The sequence below is a fragment of the Malaclemys terrapin genome, chromosome 2 (assembly GCF_027887155.1).
Source record: "Malaclemys terrapin pileata isolate rMalTer1 chromosome 2, rMalTer1.hap1, whole genome shotgun sequence".
Lineage (NCBI taxonomy): Eukaryota > Metazoa > Chordata > Testudines > Emydidae > Malaclemys > Malaclemys terrapin.
In genome coordinates this window covers 93,351,927-93,363,942 of record NC_071506.1, presented here as the reverse complement: position 1 = coordinate 93,363,942, position 12,016 = coordinate 93,351,927, and positions in this window count along the sequence as shown.

Here is a 12,016-nt window from a genome sequence, read left to right as displayed (position 1 = left end):
AACTGCTCATCACAAAGGCTACTTGAAACTCAACTGGATATAATATTACTATGGTTCTGACTTAATGCTTGGTTAATCCTTAATAATTCTTATCCTTCCTGCTGTGTGATGGGAGTAACACTGGGGGAAAGAAATCCAGAACTCCGCATGCTGCTTGTCATGTGTTAGAATCCTACCTTCATCATGAACCTCTAGTTAATACACAATATAAAAATCATATTGCTCACACTGCTATTGTGCTTTTGGGTGTCTGCATATGAATACTGAACCTTGGTAACGTACAAAGAATCATTTGTCAGCTTTAAGCACAGAACAGCTTCCAAAAGTTATTATAAAAGAAATAGGGTCATTGCCATAAACTCTTGGACCTTACTTGATTTTTCAATAGCTCCATATATAATTTTACTACTGAAAATTTCTTGCCTACGCTTTCCAATTATTATAAAGGATAAATGCCTGGCCCTCTTGAGATAGTATTTTTATTATCAATTGTCACAATTCTCCTTTTCCAGCATGGACATCTGAGTGCTTAAAGCAGTGAACAGAATACCACGTTTCCAAGCCTGCTTTCCATGGATCTGAGGCTCTTTTCTACTGCAATGAAGGAGGACTTCAAATTATCTATTGGCACTAAAAACCTCCAACAGCCTCAGAATAGTTTTAGTTCAGTAACACTTACCTCATATTCTCATCACTAGGAAGCCCACTAGGGGATCCCCCAACTGGGAAGCTCAGTGAGAAAATGTCATTTTTCTATCATTTTTAAAGTGAGCTCTTCTCATTTTATTTATGAAGATTTCCTTCAGAAGTCAATTGCAAAAATTTATTGTCTGTAGGACATATTGGATTGTTGATTTATAGTTACTCTGTAAAACTGGCATGGTGGGGTTCCATTTTGCTGTCTCTCAGCAATTTCCAAATATGCTCAGTTTGCCTGCAAAAATATATTTAATCTGACTACCAAGCCTACAAATTCAACCTGGGCTCTGAAAGTCATGTTGGGGAGGAGAGGGTTTCTCTTTCTTGTCTGTCATCACTGGTGATAGCAATTCTGTATGACCAATTAGGTACCCGTTCAATTTTATTATCCTAATCTTCTTATTTATTGTTGTTACAGTAGTGCCCAGAGCCCCATTGTGCTGGGACCTGTACAGACATGTAGTAAGATCTGTTTTCTGACATGGACAACTTACATTCTAATTCTGAGACAAGTCATGGTAAGTGGGTTTAACAAATATGAGGAGGGAAAAGGGAGGGAGAATGAGAATAAGAGGAGCAGGGTCACATTAGGCCCCCATCCAGCAAACCCTTAGGCATGTTCTTAACTTTAGGCTTGTGTGCAGTGCCATAAACTTCAACTTTAAAGCTAAGTATGCAGAGGCGCTGTCTTTCTGAGTTGCCCGGGCCGGGGGGGTGCTTGAACCCTGTTCTGCCCCAAGCCCCGCCCCCACTCCACACCTTCCCCCAAGCCCCCACCTCTTCCCATGCTGTTTCACCCGTTTCCCCACCCCAAGTATGCCCTGCCCTCGCTCCTCCCAGTGCCTCCTACATGCTGCTGAACAGCTGATCATCGGCGGGAAGGAGGCACTGGTGGGGAAGGGAGAGGAGCTGATCAGGAGACTGGTGGTGGGTGCTGAGCACCCACTATTTTTTCTCCCAGTCCCAGAGCACCCATGGAGTCGGCACCTATGTAAGTATGTACCTAAATGTTTGCAGATTTATGGCTCTAGTTATATAACCTTAAGTAGTGCATCTCTCAATTATTCCAGTTAAATGAAAAGTATTTTTTTAAAATTTGTGTATCTACCTATTCCAGTTTCTTTGAACCTGTCTAATTCCACTTAAAAACCCTAAAAGAAAAAAAAAAGAAAAAAGACTGGGGCAGAGAAAGAAGTAAATTAAATCAATTGGGGGGGGGGGGGAGGAGGATTGTTTTTAAATCACTGTCTTTTCCAGTTTCCATGTTTACATATAGAACCTATTCTAAGTATACATATATATGGAACTTGATAAACAATTCTGTTGATAATGCATGGGACAGATTATAATGTAGCTGTGAAGCTGAAGATAAAAAAAATCAACTTTCCAGGGGCCTCAGTTTTAAATAGGGAAAAAAACAACCAAACACAACAGTTTGGGGCATCAGGGTCTGTTTGTTTTTGTTTATTTGGTTGACCTGGCTCAGTTTACACCTGGGGTTAGGTCGGTTTAAATGTGTTGCTCAGAGATGTAGCAATGCTGATGTAGGTTCCCAGTGAAGACGAGTCCTAAGGTCTGGTCTACATTAGGAAACGAGGTCAGTATAACTACGTCGCTCCAGGGTATGAAAAATCGGCACCCTTGAGTGACGCAGTTAAACCAACCTAACCCTTGGTGTAAACAGTGCTGGGGTCGATCTAATTACCACCTATTGGACAGGTGGTTTAGCTATGCCAACAGGAGAAGCCTTTCTATTGGGGTAGGTAGCATCTTCACTGACATGCTACAGCCACGCTGCTGTGCTGCTGCAGTTTTCTAAATGTAGACAGGCCGTAAGTGCTCTGCAGCTAAATCTGTAAAGCACAACACTTGAAACCATCTCTAAACAAAGCAATCTCATCAGGGCAGCTCTTCTGTCCCTAGACCTAGCTTCTAGGTAGCAACAATTTTCTCTCCATTGAATTTGGACTCCATTGAATCTCAGGGTGGTCAACACTGGCATAGCTGCATCTCTCAGGCATGTGAAAAATGGAGCCTGGAGTATTCTGTTATGTAGTCAGAAAGAGAATACCAAACATCTAGCAAGACTTATAAAATTAAGGATGTCCATATGGACACTTAATAGTAATGCCATACATATTATTTGTATATATCTTTACAACATTTTGCATATATAAACTTATTCAAAGAATGGTGTTTAATATTATTTTATTACTAGCAATTAAACAAAACAATCCCTTCTAGATAGAATTCAATATAAAATATGGTAGACTTAATTAAGCAGTTAGAGAACCACTGTGCTGTTTTATGAGACCATAATTTTGTTCCTGAGTGGATAAACTACGAAGCTGAAGGACAAGTAGACCATCCCGATGAGAGATAAAAATGATTTCCTCATAAAACAGTGCAGAGGAAGCATTCTCACTATTATGCTGCAGAGGCTGTGCCTTTTAATACTGCAGACTATAAAGATTGAGTCCATTGTTTAGGCTCAGTCATGACCTTACCTACATACACACACAGGGGAGTAAGGGCCGTAAGCAGGGCCATCGTCCCCTGTCGGGGCTGTCCACATTATGGGTCACAACACAGCGTTGGGAGAGCAGCCATCACTGGGTGGCTACTCTTCCTCCTGGTCAGATAGGAAAGGAGTGGGGGAGGCAAGGCTCTGGCCCCACTAAATGTACGGGCCAATGCTGAGACAGTACAGGGGGTAGTAAAGGGGAGTAAGCACCTCCAGGAAAATGGTTGGCTCAGCTTACTTCCTCAAGGATGGTCATGTGGCTAAAGTGCTGAAGTGAGACTTGTTCTGTTCCGGCCACTGCTACAGACTTCCCATGTGATCCCGGGCAAGTCACTTAATCTCTCTGTCCATCAGTTCCCCATTTTACAGAGAATTTAACTTCCATGTCTTGAGAAGTGTACAGATGTTGTGAGGAGAAACACATTAACAATGGTGAGGAGTTCTGATACTAGCAAGATAGTAGCCACATAAGCAGGTACAAAGATAAAAAACTGAGCTGACAGTCAGAAGGGAGGAGACTGGGTCTAGATGATAAGTATCAGTTGCACAAATTGGGGAAAAGGGTAGGACCAGACAGTAAGGCTTGGTTGACATAAGGCAGCACTAGGTTGACATAAGGCAGCTTATGTTGAGCTAATTATGTCAGTATACACACTACAGCCTTGCTCCCACTGATATAAGTGCCCAACTACACCAATATGATAACTCCGCCTTCACAAGTGTCTGTGTCGACACTGTGGGTTACTTACATTGGCTTTTGGCTAGAGCTGTGAAATTGACAATAAGCCACTCACAGCTCAGCTATCACCCCGGGGATGGGAGGGGGCTCCAGCTAGAACTCAGCTGCTCCTCCCCCGCTCCCCCCCGCCAGCTCCTGGCTCCCCTGAGGCCCACCCCCATTTCTCATTCCTCTCCCCCTCTCCTCTCCCCCGCATCACTAGCTGGATGATCTCCATCCCCCTACCCCACCCCCCAGCTGGGCTCCCTCTGCTTCAGGAATGGGATGGGAGATGCTGCAGCCTGACAAGGAGCCTGCTTGCAGGTAGGAGGTTGCTCCAGGTCATCAGAGGCTGGTGTGGGTTAATGACCCAGCACCTACCCCTGCCCCACAGTAACTGGACTTTTGGTGTCCGGTCAGGTGTACTGACTGGACATTGACAAGTAACCTTTTCGACTGGACTTTACAGTCAAAAACCAGGCACCTGGCACCTGGATACATGTAGAGATGCATAGCTCCCGAATCGCCAGTCCACAGGCGCGGCAAACTGCTCCCATGGCTACGAGGCAGGAGTGACCTTCAATCCAGCGTTTGTGTTTGGGAAACTTATTTGGCTGATTTGATTGTACCCTCGCAGCTGGTGTTCACGCGCTCAAGAGATGGGTTCGTTATCTTATGTGCATGTATACTGCCTGGCTCTTCTATGCGCAAGAATGTAACCACTAAGAAGAGTTGTAAACAAAGTAAGGAGAGAAATAAAAACCCCAGGAAAAGTTTTCCTGAGAGGCTTTTTGCAAGAGGCTTGTAAAGCTCTCTAGCTACCACAGACCTGGCGTTCTGTTTCCTTTCCTGCGTCGTCACCACAGATACAGTAGCCAAAAACTGGACTGGTGAAATCTAGATTGGTGGCAAACCTACTGCCTGGGCTCTGCACTCACAGTTCCCTGCTCCCAGCCAGGGTGCTGACCAGGCTCCCCACTCACAGCCAAGCTGCCCCAAGGTCCCAGCTCCCAGCAGAGCTGTTGCCTGGGTTCCCTGTGCCTGGCTCCCCCACATTGGAACCAGGCTGTCCCTGAGGTCCTGGCTCCCAGCTGTACCCTCCCAGCTTCCAATTCTCCACCAGTACCCCAGCTGTTGCCCAGGCTCCCAGCTCCTTACTCCCCACTGGGAGCCCAGCTGCAATGAGGCTCCCTGCTGGGCTCAGTCTCCCCACACTGTCCCTCTTAAATCGGTGGAAGCTCTCCTGTTGAGGACACTGACCCCCAGTAGAAGAAGGGCAGTGTGGACAGCAGTCACTATAAGTCACCCTAACATAGGTTGCTTTAAGTTTTTAGTGTATACTGTTGACTACTAACACATTGCTCTCACCGGCTGTGCAGGACTGAACCAGCAGCCTAATCTTTATCACCTGATATTTTAGTCTACCAATTTCATCTGTGGCAGTAGTTTCACGCAGGTACAACTTCTTATTTTCAAACATTTTTAATCCCCTACTCTCTATATTTTTTAAATCAATGAAGCATCAGTTCACACATACATTCTGGCAGCTATTCACCTTGCTGATGCACTTTTGAAAATGTAGCCTAATAGACATATGGTTTACTATATTCCTTCTTATAACTGAGTTTTATAGACTTTCACAGAGGAAGATGGGGGGTTGGGGGTGAGGTAATATATTTTATTGGACCAGCTTCTGTTGATGTCAGAGATCAGCTTTCAAGCTACACAGAGCTCCTCTTCAGCTCCTGGGAAGGAAACAGAGAGTGTCTGACTCTGAGAGAAATACAGATTGTTGGGACAGATTGTTAAGCAGAATGGGTAACATCTCAGAGGCAGTCACTTGAAATGAAGTGGGCAATTGTGGATTATACTGTTATGCATAAGGGGTTTGGAGTGGGCAATTAAGGGTAGCAGGTACCATGGTGAGTTTCAACTTGTAATGAGCCATAAAAGCAGTATCCCTGTTAAGTCCATGTTTATTGGTGTCTATCGTAGTTATGAATTTAGGTTTCCAGGCTCGCCTTTTCACGGTGCTGTGCATGGTTCCTTTGAGGACAAGTATTGAAAGATCAAATTGCTGTGTGAAAAATGATCGCCACAGGGGATACAGTGTTTTTGTCATATTTTTCAGTGTGAGTTCATTTGAAAATAGGGTTGTCAACTTTCTAATTGCACAAAACCGAACACCCTTGTCCCACCCCTTCCCTGCCCCTTTCCTGAGGCCCCGCCCCTGCCCTGTCTCTGTGGTCCTGCCCCCACTCACTCCACCCGCCCTCCCTCAGACACTTGCTCTCCCCCAAGCTCATTCACTTTCACTGGGCTGGGGTAGGGGTTTGGGATGCGCGAGGGGGTGAGGACTCCAGCTGGGGGTGCAGGCTCCAGGGTGGGGCCAGAAATGAGGGGTTCAGGGTGTGGATGGAGGCTCCGGGCTGGAGCAGAGGTTTGGGGTGCAGGCTCTGGGGTGGGGCTAGGGTTGAGGGGATTGGGGTGTAGGAGGGGGCTCCGGGCTGGGGCCAAGAGGTTTGGAGTGTGGAAGGGGGCTCAGGACTGAGGTAGAGGGTAGGGTCTAGGAGAGGTGTGGGCTCCAGGAGGGAGTTTGGGTGTGGGAGGGGGCTCAGGGCTGGGGCAGATGTTGGAGTGCAGGAGAGGGTGCAGGGTGTGGGGCTCTGGGAAGGAGTTTGGGTGCACGAAGGGGCACAGGGCTTGGACAGATGGTTGGGGTGTGGGATGAGTTGCGACTTGCAGGCTCTGGGAGGGAGTTAAGGTGGGGGAGGGAGTTCTGATCTGGAGCTGGGGGTTCGGGGCGTGGGCTCCAGCAGGTGGTGCTTACCTCAGGTGGCTCCCAGTTGGTGGTGCAGCATGGCTAAGGCTGCAGTTCCAGGCCAATGGGAACTGCGTAGCCGGCGCTCGAGGCAGGGGCAGCACATGGAGCTTCCCTAGCCGCACCTGCGCCTAGGAGCCGGACATGCCAGCTGCTTCTGGGGGCCATGTGGCGACACGGCAGGCAGGGAGCCTGCCTTAGCCCTGCTGCGCTGCCAACCAGACTTTTAATGGCCTGGCCAGGGTTCCTTTTTGACTGGGTGTTCCAGTTGAAAACTGGATTCCTGGCAACCCTATTTGAAAACATAGAGATTTTCTGGCTTCACCTACATAATTTTAATCAGAGCATTAGTGCATTCTGAGGTACACCACATGGTTTAGTTTTTTATTTTTCCTCTCTGATCTGTTATGATCCAGGGACTGGACTAGATGACCTCCCAAGGTCCCTTCCAGTCCTATGATTCTATTATCTGGGAGTAATTGAAAGAGTCTGTTAATTAAATATATGCTCTTAAAGGCATGGTGAGGGTATCCGGATCCGGGGATGGGCACATTTTGTTTGTTACTATTGATGTAATTTGCATCTAAAATAAACAAACTGCCTCAAACTTCTCCCAGTGTAAATTTGGAGTCACATCTACTTAAGATGGCCCTCTGAACAAAGAAAGAGGAGTAGGGAGATAGTTGGTTAAAGAGTTTTAACAAATGATGTTTTTAAAAACAGTTTCCCACAATTTTTATTTTTCAAAATGTTTGTATTTCAGTGAAAACCCCAATACCTTAACTGGTTTTACATTTTTCATTAAACTGTACAAAATTACAATCAGAACAGTTTCTCAGACTTTGATCATTTCATTTATGGGACATCTGGAATAAGGATGGAGTACTGTCTTTTATGAAGAGAAGAGAGCACAATAAAGAGTACAGCCAACAGTCAGTGAATTTTGTTAGCACAGGTTTTTAAGATTCCTGATATTTCCTACTTTCACTATGTCTGAAAGTTCAAGACGAAGAGTCATTTGCATTTATCTTGGTGCTTCTGATCCTGATCAGAATTTAGAAATGCAGAATGTACATACAAAGACAAAATCAATCGGGCAGGAGGGGGAGTAAAAAAAAACCACACCTGTAAATTAATTTACTAAACAACTATTTAAACTCTATCAAACCTCTGAAGTTTGTTTTGAGTCTAAGCCAGAAGTTCAATGACTTATAAACAAAAATATATTTTTATGGTTTAAACAAAAAACAAAACAAAACACACGGGAATGAGAATTAGGATGGATCTAATCCTTGATCCACCACAGACTTCAGTATGACCCCTTTGGTAAATTGCTTAACCTCTTTTTGTATCTTGATCAGTGGAACTAGAGTCAGAGGCCCGTATTCCCTGGAGGGATTGTGATTGAAGAGAATAACAGGAAATGTGTGGAGTTAGACTGGAGGCAATGCAGATAGGCGGACAGAGTGATCCACATAATTTAATAAAGTTCCATTTGTTCAACTTAATTTGCAAATGAAACTATACGTCAGCCTCTCCGTTTGCAAAGTGGGGATGATCACACTTAGCTACCTCCCAGGGTTGTTGTGGGTCAGTTTATTAACATTTGTAAAGCAGTCTAGTATCAGAGGGGTAGCCGTGTTAGTCTGGATCTGTAAAAAGCAACGGAGAGTCCTGTGGCACCTTTAAGACTAACAGATGTATTGGAGCATAAGCTTTCGTGGGTGAATGCCCACTTCGTCGGATGCATTTGTAAAGCACTTTGTCCTTACTGGAAAGATTATTTTAGAAACATATGAAATTCTGAGCTTGTACAACAGTCTGTTATTGCATAATTTTTTGTGACATTATTTCCAAGGGAAAAAGCAAAGTGCTTGACTTCTTTACACACATCTTTTAATAAGACCGACAGCTAGATATTGGTAAATCCCACCTACAGTATGCTCTGATTTTATGATATGAGATTTGACATGTTAAATTGTACGTAGCTCAAGACAAAGTTTATCTTGATATTTATGAGGAACAGCATTTTCAGAGAATACAATTGAAATAACTGTTATTCTATTTTCTGTGATCTTAGATGCACTAATAATAAAAATATTAACCCAGGAGAGCTAGAAAGTCAAAATTGAGGTTTTAAAATGCTTAAACCTTATGAAAACATTCTCCATCCCAGACTGTATACAAAGGGGGGGGGGAGGGGATGGAGTTCTAAACAGAAGCAACATATGTCCAAATGGAAGTGCTCAAATAGTTTAATTTGTGCTAATTTTCACCATATGTTTGCTAGTATTGTCTGATTCTAAATGTCATTCAGACAGAAGTCTGTGGGCCTGATTTGTAATGGTTTGCATTATTGCTCTTATCAATATTTTGGGCACTTGTGTAGAAATCAGGCAAATTAAAAATTCAAATATGGGCAAAGCATGTTCAAACTTCATTGATCACTTGAAGTGAACCAGATGTAGACTGATTGAGGTAAGAATCCTTCACTTCTCCTGTCCCTAGTCAACAAGAGTAAGGTTTTCCCATCTGCAATAGGTCTCCAACTTCAGTTTTTGTCTTGTTTATGTTTGTTTTCCCTCCCTACCAATATTTGCTCTGCCAGTAGGTCTGCACATCTGACTCTTCCTTATTTCATCACTCAATCTTCCTTCAATTCCCTTTCACTTTTGGAAATGCTTTGGTGAAGTCAAGCATCTCTAGTGGAATTTCCACTGGGCCTGGCTTCAATTAACTATTTTATTCAAATCTGATGTGCACTGCTCCATGGTGACCAACTCCCTTGCCAACATACCTCAGAACACATGGGATGTCCATGTCCTAGAAACTGAGACTCAGAAGAGAAGCTTTCCAAGAGGTCCTGGGCTCTTCAGTGGGATGTTCAAAGGTTTCCAGCTTTTTTTTTTTTTTTTTTTTTGAAAGCCCATGGGAAGGAGTGTGTGTTTGTTCAGGGGGCTACCTCAAGAAGAGAATAGGCTGGGATCCTTTTGGGGTATATGTATTATAAATATATTTGTATCAGGGAATTTTAAAATTAAGATACAGGAAATACATATGTATATATATAATATAAGAAAAGGAAATTTGATGTATTAGTGAAATATTTTTTGCTGCAGATGTTATTTCTAAAATACATCTTTACATTTGAAAGTCTGAAAAAGTATTGTGGGTTTATATGTGGTTTCATAATGAAAATAGGAAAGGAATCAGGATTTGATCTTTATGTTTGAGCAAAATCCTTCATGAAGGATATGAAGTTCAGTAGGCAGCACAAATAGATAGTATGAATTTAGTACTGTATGATTATTTAAGTAAGGGAAAGGTTCAATGAACTTCAAGGGACATGACAGCCTGACAAATTGAAATTTAGACTTTTTCTTTTAAGTGTTAAAAATAAATCAGGTATTGCACTTGCTAAAGAGCTCCTCTGACAGTTTTTTTTTTTTTTCTGGTTTTACAATCACATTTTCCAGTTTAAAAAAAAAATGTTTTTCTCTTCCCTGTTCTTGTATGAAAGAATCAAATGAAAAAAAGGGCAATCTGACTGTCTACAGATGGGAAACTGAAGTTAACTGTAGACAGTTTTTTCACATGCACAAAGTATTGAAACAAAGGGATTATTCTTCCTTGCCCCTCTGATCTTCCCTTCATAATAATTGTAGGTTCTACTTCTAGATTGTAAGAACAGCAAGCACAAAATTTTCCAGACAGAAGTTAGTTGGAGGAGATGGTGTTCCTTTAAGACAGTGATCTATTTGATTCTAGGTCTTTATATTACACAACACAGATAAGCAGGCTTCAGAATTGCAAATGAGTAATATCAGCACTAAGAAGGACCTGGTTTAGGAGAGAAAAAAAATCCAGCTGCTTTCATATCATGAACATCTTTTTGCAACAGAAGACATATGGGTTTTATTTCCTTTCAGAATCATCCCTAAAGTGAACAGTGCAAGCAGCCTGCTATTTTTTACTAAAGGAATTAGCTGGGACATACTGGTGCAAACATAGGGGTGGCGGAGAGATTAAGGCTAGGCCAATGGTTTGTAAAAAACAAAATACAATGCTTTCTTTCAAGCACTAGAGTTTCTGGAGCCAGAACATAATTGTGTCAATGTTCCCAATTAGTTGTGCAGAAAAAGAGTCAGAAGTATCAGTTCTTTTAATGGCAGTGATGTCAGCTTCAGTTGCTGTCATGAACCAGGACGACCAGAAAAAAAAGTCAACAGCTGAAAACAAGTTTGCTTTTAATACTACGCTGTTGAATTTTTAGGTACTGGATCAATGTCTGAGCAAAATCAGAAAAATGAGGCAATTCTCATTTGAAGAACAAAGACTCAATCATTTGGAAGCTCAGGGAGCAGGAGGAACTTTGGCAGAACAATTCTATGCAAAAGGTTAATAATTCATGGAACAGCTTGCCACAAAAGGTCACAGAAGCAACAATTATGAATGAGTTTGTGACTCCTATAGTAGAGACCCCCTGAAACAGTGTACTCAGTTCTTGGGGAGCATATAAACCAGGAGTAGGCCAACCCTATACATTTACTGAGGGATGATTTCCTCAGTAGACTTCCTGTGTAGACTGCTTTTTTGAGAAGGCGGTACTTGAGGCGTGCTAGTGGTAAGGAAGCAGCAGGAAAATGGAATTCAGATAAAATAAAAGGGCATTGTGTTCATGAAGTGTTTTATGTTCTTTTAAAAAGAACAGCTTAAAACAGTGAAGGCAAAAATTCACTCCTCTAAGCCAGCGTTTTTCAAAGTTTGGGTCGCAACCCAGTACTGGGTTGTGGCATATCAGGCACTGGGTCGCTCTGGTCAGCACAGCTGAATGGGATGTTTAAAGTCCCGTCGGCCGTGCTTCCCAGCTAAGGCAGGCTAGTGCCTACCTGCTCCTACACCGTGCTATGCCCTGGAAGTGGCCAGCAGTGGGTCCGGTTTCTAGGAAGGGGGGCCAAGGGGATTCTGTGCACTGCCCCCACCCCGAGCACCGGCTCCGCACTCCACCAATCCCCTGCCCCAGCTCTGAGCCCCCTCTCATATCCTGAGCCCCTCATTCTTGGTCCCACCCCACAGCCCTCAGCCCCATACCCCAACTCTCTGCCCCAACCCTAAGCCCCTCCTAAATCCCAAACCCCTCATCCCCATCTCTGTTGGGTCGTGGGCATCAACAATTTTCTTCAACTGGGTCCCCAGAAAAAAGGTTGAAAACCACTGTTCTAAGCCACACTCCAGATCTCTTATCTACTCTATT